This window comes from Charadrius vociferus, unplaced genomic scaffold (genome assembly GCF_000708025.1).
Source record: "Charadrius vociferus isolate BGI_N301 unplaced genomic scaffold, ASM70802v2 scaffold1028, whole genome shotgun sequence".
NCBI lineage: Eukaryota > Metazoa > Chordata > Aves > Charadriiformes > Charadriidae > Charadrius > Charadrius vociferus.
In genome coordinates this window covers 420,334-429,952 of record NW_009649564.1, presented here as the reverse complement: position 1 = coordinate 429,952, position 9,619 = coordinate 420,334, and the positions used below count along the sequence as shown (strand labels likewise).

The window sequence follows — 9,619 nt, the reverse complement described above, 5'->3', positions numbered from 1 at the left end:
ATCTACACCTGAGGTTGTGCACCCCTCTGTGTATTTTTCAATAATGAGCAAAACTATATATCAGAGAGCTTATCAACATTGCTACTGATAAACATACTTCCTCAGATGCGTAACAAGTGCTGAGCTTCACAAAGGCAAAGATTAAATTAAAAAAATTCAGTTGGCATCGGAAAAACCTGTCTGAAAATTTCCTAACGTGTTACGAAGAAGTAAAGTTTCTAAGTATCCGGGCACTGCAAACCACAAAATGGCTGTGTGCTGAAGGGGACAAAGCTGCACCTGAAAATACTCAATATGAACAAAACTATAATCATGGCACGAGAATGAATCTGAAAATATTTATGTGCATCATGCAGGAAAAATGTATGTCAGAGCTCATATATATTTTAAATATCTATCTAAAGAATCTGAGAGTGAAGATGCAGGAATGAAACCGAAATTCCACAAAAAGGATTAAGAGAGAAAATGAAAAGTTCAAAGCACCCCCACCTGTTTGACTCTCAACAGACTATCTTCGAGATAAAAATTATGGTGGAATATTGATGGCACTCAAGAAAGAAAAAGAAAAACCACCCTGCTGCCAAGCACTGCTGTTACACTGTAGTTACACAAAACACAGAGTAAAAATGTATTACTGTGTGTTAAGATTAACATAGGACACAGTGGGTAGCAGTTCTATCTTGATAAATAGCTGAGAGAACTTGTAGATATTATGTTGATGAAATATTAGATTCTAAGATATTTTAGCAGTAGGTAGAACTGCAATTATTTTTTATTGTGCCAGATACCTTAAAAAGTTAAAACAGAGGCTTCCCCTCTGTTTGCTTCTCAAACTTTCTCAAAGCTTTGCATTGAGAAACAACTTGAAATAGTTAAAATCTGAGAAATTACACTTAGTTCTAAACGTAAGTCACAAAGTACATCAGCAATGGACGTACTTATTATAAACAACAAAAGTTTCTATTCACACATACAGCTTAAACCACTTGACCAGGAGCCAGTTGTGCAGTAAAAGCAATGCTATCTTTCAAATGCTTCCAATGGAATATTTTAGATATACAGATAAAATTTAAAATACATAATATTTATCACTGGAGGAAAAAAAAAGGGGAAAAGCAAACATCAGTTTTATTGTTTTTGCTGTGGCTGGAAGTCAGATTTCAGATTGCAGGGAAAGGACAAACAATACTGGCCTTATATCTAAACATGTTTGTTCACTGCTTGATAACTGAGGAAGGTTTCCATCCAAGGAAAATAAAGTAATGAACCCGACCTAACAAACCAAAGGGTGAGAGAGGATTCAGTCTGTGCGATATTAAGGATACAAATCATGTTAAATTACGTGCTAATAAAGAGACAGCTCTGAGCTTTACGGACCAGAAATTTCTCACGCTTATCCAATATTTTAAATGTTTCTGGCTCACTCGTTCTCTGGGCGCAGCTGCTTCATACTGAAGTACTAGCAGATTTTGGCCACCGAGCTAGTATGGCCAGGCCCCGAAATGTAGCATGGATGCAGTGCTCTAGGTCCTCTGCCGGTCCCTCTTGCACTGGTGACACACACACACACACACACACACACACACACACACACACACACACACACACAGACACACACACACAGAAGCACCTGAAGTTGCAAACCCTCATCATCCCTGGGATAACGCACAGGCAACGTGCTACTAAGCACACCTGCCCCACAGACCGGGACAGAAAAGATTAAGAAAAAAGAAAAGCGTGCACTGTTTTCGAAAAAAAGTGCGATAGAACCTTCGTAAAGGTGATTTAGTAAACACGCCAGGCAACTTGGAAAGCTAAACCAGTTTTAATATCATGATGATTGAGTATACTGAAAAAGAAAATGAAAGGGAGAATGATTTTGCCTCAAAATTTAATAGGGTAAAATCTATTGTAGACCTCAAAAGCACAAACAAAAATGAGTAATAAGCTGCTAGTCTCCAACACATTTCCAAGTTTTTACTCACTCAATGGTAATAAAAGTGAATGGTCCCAAAATTTCTTTATTATGATATAGTTTCTATTGGTCACCTATGACTAACACTGCTAAAAGCACCAGATTAACAATTTTCATGGATTAGACAAATTTTCCTGAATTTGAAAGTTCTGCTTCCAATTTCTATAACAGCATTATTGTCTATTTTTATAAAAAGCCAGGAATTTCAAATGAAGAATATTTATGGGCGTTTATTTAACATCTATGTTGTTACTTTTTGATTTACGGGGCGGCACTATGACCAAAAATTGACTCGAAAAACTTAAGGATTTTGAAATATCTGGCTAATGAGTGAGTAATTGTTAAGTAACTTGATGACTTAAGTCACTGGTATCCCAGGTAAATAGGAACTGCCCAGATACAGAATGTTCTCAGCAAAGTGTCCAAGACTGTGGAAACTGGCTCAAGACGAGCCGCGTGTTTTTAGAAACACGATGCAGAGGAAGGACTTGTGAAAGGACTCCTATGGGACAGGCTGAACTGCAGGAATGTTCAAAGGCTATGAAAGATTTATTATATAATGAAACCACCTGAATTTTTCTAAGTAAAACACACTGCATTTTAAATTTAAAGAAATGTGTAAATGGTGTTATCGTCTTTTCTTCTACAGAGTGCTTCCGTCAAAGTAAAGAATTTTGTGGTAACCTGGGAAAGCAGTACAGCCACAACAATAATGAAAAATGCTAAGCAAATAACAGGTCAGTATAAAAGCCCGGACCAGGTATTCCGAACCCCATTCCCTGTGTTGCTTAAAGGCAAAAGTGAAGAGAGAACAAGTCACTTTTGCCTCTATAAACAGGCAAAATCCTTAAAATTAAAATTATGTACACTTCCATTTTATACGACATCCCCAGCTACAGTAATGGGTTCTGCCAGTATTTATAACTGAAGAAAAAAAATGTTATTCTTCTTTGCATTAGCAGGAAATCTAACACTTCGCTAAGCTGTATCTTCCACTCGAGAAACACTGAAGTGCAGTTTACTGTCAAGAAGCAACAAGCTCTGTTTCCCCCGATCTAGCAATGGGAGTTTACTTAACCTGGGCACAGACTGCTTTAACACAGACTTTTGGGGACCTGAGGCTTAAACTCCAGGTGGGTCCCCTGTTCTTACACCCTTTTTCAGAACAGAATACAATGTTATCTCACCTAGTATCTAACTAAATACTGCCAAGTCTTTTTACAAACTTAGTAATTTATTGCTCCGTGTTGTTTGATTGTGATCATAACCTTTTCATTAGCTTGTAAATTAACGATGTGAAAGAGTGCGTACAAAACAAGGATGAAGATATTCCAAAACTGTCATAGATATTTTTAATAAAAACATTTTGAAAGCAAGTATTTATTTTAGCTGAAAACAAATGCCTGTAAGTTTCTTTACTTCTTTTATATGCAGCTGTAGACAACTGCTAGATGAATGAAACATTCTGCAGCTACTTAACAAGAAACAAATATTTCTAGTTCAGATATTAAGATTAAAAAGAAACTCATTAAAAGACAGCAACAGCTGACCTCAGGCTATTTCTGTTAACATTTGGTTAACACTTCAGAAGGGATGCAAAGAATCTATGAAGTACTTCTAAAGCTTTTGGTCTTCAGTTGATTACGAACAAGTTTTTCTTAATGAGGCTCGAATTTGCTGTACAGGCTCACGGGTCTTTCTTTTTAAAAAAAACAAACAACCCAATATTGAAAACCCATATAGCAAATGGTATAAAACGACATAAACACAGATTATTCAGTCTGTAAATCAAACACACAGAAGTCCTGGAGTGCCAAATGTGCCATCACTAGTGCAAATTTCAATCCTGCGCTCATGCAGAGTCATTCTGTTGAATGAATGGGAGAGGGGCTCCGTGGGATGACCAGTCCGTAATCCCACTCCTCAGCCACGCGGATCCTACAGCCCGCAGCTGGCATGCAGCCTGCCAGGGCAATTCTGTATTCACAGAGAAAAGTATCAAATTGGCACTTCCTAACCTTTCAATCCTTGTTTCTTATTTGGGTTTCTTATATGTGTGTGTGTGTGTGCATATATATAATTTAGAATAAACACGTCACTTCACTTTGTCAACTAAATTAGAAGTTTCCTGAAATGACTGCATTTGCAACATAACAAAGGAGAATTCATTTATCTGAAACATAACAAGGAAATCAAATCCATCCCAAAAATTTTGGGGAAAATCCTATACAAATATGACAAGGTCCTCTGTCCACAAAGAATCACAAAGCATTTGGACACAGTTGTTAACTCGGAGAAGAACTGCACTGCAACCTGCACCAGATATCAGAGATTTACGAAATCACAGGTGAATATGAAAATCCAACGTTTTTTATACAACTGGTTCCAATCTGAGAGGATCAGGGGACTGTGGACTTTGGAAAAGTTTTCCTACGTAATTCTGTGCACAGCAAAACATGTTTTGTTTTTTCACAGAAGAAGAAAAATCAGAAGAGTTTTCTGTTATTAGTCATAAGCTCCTCAGCACGGAAGAAGGGCTGAGGTGTGATCTCAAACAAAGCAGAAAGGAATCAAGCCATTTTCCTCCAAAAGCAAGAAAGCTTCTTTGGCTTCTTCCTTGGTAAAAGCAGGACAAAATCTATCATAAATCAGAGAAAATGCTCAAAAATGTAGTCAAGAAATCCAGAATTCATAATTTCTTATCTTAGCTCCCTACCAACATAAGTGATCTTGGGCAAGTCATTGCTTCCCCCTCTTCACCTATACAATGAGGTTGTTACTACTTCCTTACAGGGACAGTTGGAGAATTAACAGACATAAAGGCTTGAAACATGAAAAACAAGGGTATGAGCAGCTTCTAGCAGCTACAGATATCTGGCAGCGACGCCACTGTCAGAGCTGCGCTTAAAAACAGATTTTAAACGGGGAATAAATCCCCATTCCCTCTCCAGAAGTAAGCAACCAATTAGAATATGAAATTTTATACGGGATGAGTTTTTATGTCCCTGAATTTCCTCTGTCCTTTGTTTCTCTCAATTTTTACAGGCACCTATGAATCTGAGCTTCAGCTGAAATTTGTCTGTGGCTATGATTTTCCATTGTGGGAAATAGTCACACAACCTCTCTCTGGGATTTTTGTTTGCTCTTACCCACACAGCTAATTGGTACTTCAGCGGTCAAAACTTTACTGCCATATAGGAGGTGCACACTTTGGCTATCTTTTTGTACAGTAACTCTGACTGCCGTTGAAGAGACATATCGACAGTCAAAGAACTGCATGTGGAAGGAACTTTAATTCAAAGACAACGTCTTCATTAATTGATGCACTTTTGAAATTATAACAGCATTACGACCTTGTAATAACGCACAGTATCTGTGATCAATCCCTCGAGATTCTTCCTGACGTCTGTTAAAATGCAAAAGGTGGAGTAACACAAAACATCATTAATGAGATACACTGCAATTACTGTATAATTGCAAATTTAAGGATTTTTAAATCGTGCATCATCAAGCAAAAATAGTTCTGCTTTAAAATTGGAAATATTACATTCTTTACACTGTATCTCAAACATTATTTGTTATCCTAATAAAGAGGAAAATTTTCTGAGTACCATGGAAAGTAAATTCTCTATTCAGCTGAAGGCAGGCAAATTCTAATGTGCTAATTACGATTATTTGGACAGCAATTAATTTGCAACTGTAATGAAAAAACAAACCAACGCTGTGCAGACTGAACAACAAAAAGCTGACACACATGCATATATATTCACAAACCAGAAGGTTTTCACTGTTTCAGATGCTCTTTGTTATATACGTTATATTTGTTGAATATTATGTGGTACATCAGTGTATGCACGCTGCGGTATCTTTGAAAGATTACTTCAAGAAAGTTTCTAAAAAAGCACATACATTTTACCTTAATGTAATTAAGCCCACAGAAAGAATTCATGTTTTTTAAGTCAAAAGATCAGATTTGTTTGTGGAATCTTTGCTTAATTTAGCATATCTTGTGGTCTAAAACTTTTTTTTTTGTGGTCTAAAATTTTTTATCCTCACGGCTCTGCCCACAAGACCTGGTCTGTATGAATTCCTCTTCTCTTTATCTTTTTTTTTTTTAACCTTTTCTACCATTTTCCCTGTAGTCAGAGTCTTCATAACTTTTTTCCACATCATCTCTCCAAAAGCAAATATACCAGGGCTTATAAAGCATTTGTTCTAGCCAACACCCCATTCTTATGTGTTCCACAGCATTATGTGTAAAAAAAAATACCTTGTAAGAATAAAAGGGTGTTATCTTCTGCTTGATTTATCTCATGGATATTATTTTCCTTTTCATATGTGACTCGCAAGAATAGCAAACAGAAGGGCAAAAATCCAGTCAAAGATGATTTTTTCGTGACAATAAAACCCACTCCTCTCCCTTCGCCTCGACTCTCCCAGCCTCGGGAGCACTGTTCAGCACAGCTCCAACCTATGAAAAATTAGTAACAAATGGTTACATTTGTCATAGAGTTAAATATTCCCAATGCTCAGGTTTTGTAGATGGCATATGTATACATATGCATACATACATATTTCACTAGCTTCGCCAATTAGGGAAAGTGGTTCAATATGCTCTTAATTTCTCTTTAAAAAAAAAAATAAAAAAAAAAAAATTTAAGTCCTCATGTTGTCAGACACACACATTTTGCCAATTTGAACCAATTTCTACCTCCTCCCAAAACCCAGGGGGCACTTCACATATATTTCATTCCTGGACTTCGAATCCTGTGAGGACGTACGAGTGACTGTAGAAGGGTTTTCACAGAGTATTTGGGAATGCTTAAACTTTGAACTGATAAGGCAGAAAGAGCACAGCCAGGAACGTGGCTGCAGGATTCTGTCAACTGGAAAGGAAAAGAGTAAAAGGTAATCCACTCCTAATCTCATCTAAATAAGATTTGTGTTGCTCCAAGCGCAGTACAAAAATTTCAATGGAATACAACATAGTAATACATCTCTTTGTAAAATGCAACCCTGAGCTGACATATCACACAATGAAATGCAGAAACTAAATGCTGGATTCAACTGTTAATGACTATTAAGCCTACAAAGCAGAAAATACCGGGCAACTAAAATAATGAGACTTTTTGTAGCTGGAGCTGAAAACTTCGTGGTCTGATCCAGGTCTTGTCAAATCAATGGCAAAAGTTCCGATAGCTTGAAATGGAACAGCATGAAACAAAAGCATGAAGAGTATAAATAACCAATATTCGCTCTGAAAAAACAATTCAGCTGAGAATATGAGTAACAGACCCATGAGCTGGGACACTCAAGATAAGCTGGGGAAACCCAAGATGCCCTCCCCAAAAGTTGTGGTAGCATGATGTCACCTCTAGCATTAAGGTGAACACAGAAAGTTGTATCCTGTCCAAGGCCAGAATAGCTTTTTCTCCAAGTGTGTAACTATATACTGCTCCTTTAATACCTCCACTCTGCCTCCCGATTCCCCCATCTTTAGATAACATTATTAGGAAAGCTATAGCCACAGATGAGTTAAGATAAAATATATATACAAGCGCACGCACACACAAAATCTTGGATCTTTCCTTTTTCAGCTGCAGTGTGACACGTCCTGCAAATAGTGAGTATATATTAAATATTTTGTTGCTCTTACATTGACTAAGCAAACTAAGAAAATTGCACGGTACTTCTGATCATCTGGAATTAAACAGTTATGGCTCAAAAAAGCCTATTCTTACCACACAGAGTAGCCTGTCCTGTTACACGTAAAAGCAAACATTTAAGAGTGCCAATCTATAACAGGACATAGAAAAAAAATTTAAGTGGGTAAGCCAAACTACATTAAATCCCTCAGCACTCCCATTCATAATTCAAGTGATTTTCATTAAATTCAATCTAATTAGACTCAAAAGTGAATTAAGATATATGAATTATATCTCCATGAATTCTGTAAAATAGTGTCCACACAGGGGCTTATTATGGTTTAAAATAATCCACTAAATGTATATCTGGTTAATTTAGATAAGCTTTTTGAAGTATTCTTGTACAGAGAAACCCAAAAGAACACAGGTGCTCTCTAAAGGATGAGCTCAGTAGAATTATCGAAGGTATTCTCAGAATCTCCAACTTTTTGATTATGCTTTTAACACCCAATATAAGAATTAATCCGTTCACATTTCGAATGCAGATTGGTGCACACAACAATCACCTGCTGTAGCTTTGTGCTTACTGCTGGCAATGTTTATTAAATATTTGTTGCAATCACCCCCAGAGGTAACATCCACCCAAGAAGTCTTCACTGAATGCCATCTCACATTTGCTCCATTATTGTTCAGTCTCCCAAGTCAGCAAAAGAGTGCCGACGTTTGTAAGAATTACATGGGAAATGCACTTTTATTGGGGTAGTAAATCTGACCTTCTAGAACATCACCTTAAAGATTATTATAATCAATGTCCACCACAGATGTTTTTCTCTCTAACACAATTATATTTCCCTTTTTATTAGAAAGCTTTATTTACTGCATATAGTAACCCCAAGCCCATTGACTGTAATCCTCTCCTTCAGTCTGTCCCACTCCGAGAGTGCCACAGAAAAGGACTCCGTCCCGTCACCAGCCTGTTGTAATAATGCCTGAACCACGTTATGCTTTGATATTTTGGAGGCCAGCCAGCTCCAGCTGTAACTCTATTAGTACTGTATAGTATCTCCATCCAAACAAATCTCTTTGGGTATTCCCCTCGCTCTGGGAGGCAAATGTTCCCGGAATGTGGGAACTGATGCCAAAACCAAGTCCAGGTCTGGAGTGAGAATCAGCACCCTCCGCTTTATGAGAAATAGATTGAAAATGCTCCTGAGATCACAGTGCAGGTGTATGATCCCCAGAACCTGCAGGGGACATACTGCTTTCTTCCCCCACCTTTCACACCTCCAACATGTGAGGTTCAATAAAATAGAGAAGGGAGGGAAAGTCCCAAGGCATCCTGGAAAGATTAACATTGAAATGAAAACGTACAATGCCGATGATACCCTTTAATTACTGCAGAGTTTGGCCACGTCCTGCATCATTACTAAGCCACAAATAAACAGCCCACTGCTCTATAAATCATCATATGACAGGAATGCACAAATTCTTCCTTGCGTATACAGTAATACAATATTAGCACACGGACCACAAATCTACTATTTATTTGCTACCATCGAAAGCACAATGCAGCTTTTCATGTGTTAAAAAAGCAAAGAAAGCCAAGAGCACTTGTATCTCATGTACGAGCGTAACCTATATCCGCATTTTGTGAACGCTACTCACATTTTCCATTTATCTACTTAGAATCCCTTTTGAAATGCTGCCAAAGCAAAATCTAAAAAACCTCTCACCTAGAAGTCTCCTGTAGTGAATATCCTAACAGATCCATCAAGGACATCTACACATTTTCAAGTCTGAGAAATTACCAAAAATTTAATTAAGAGAGTCATTAAGTTTAAGGTTTCCTCTTCTCAGAGGAAGTTGATGCCTCTCCCTGATGAAAAATTATTTTCTAGGAGATTCTTGGGCTTTGTTTCTAGTTTCAAATACGTGTAGCTCATGGCAGCAAGAAATAACGACATGAAAAAAGCTTCAAAAGAAAAGCTTCATTCAAATA

At 37.4% G+C, this 9,619-nt stretch overlaps 1 protein-coding gene across 4 annotated transcripts in view; it reads right to left on the bottom strand.

The window, feature by feature from the left end:
- The window catches only part of BANP (BTG3 associated nuclear protein), a 140,497-nt gene that overhangs the window by 23,555 nt on the left and 107,323 nt on the right, over positions 1-9,619 (bottom strand). The window lies entirely within an intron of this gene.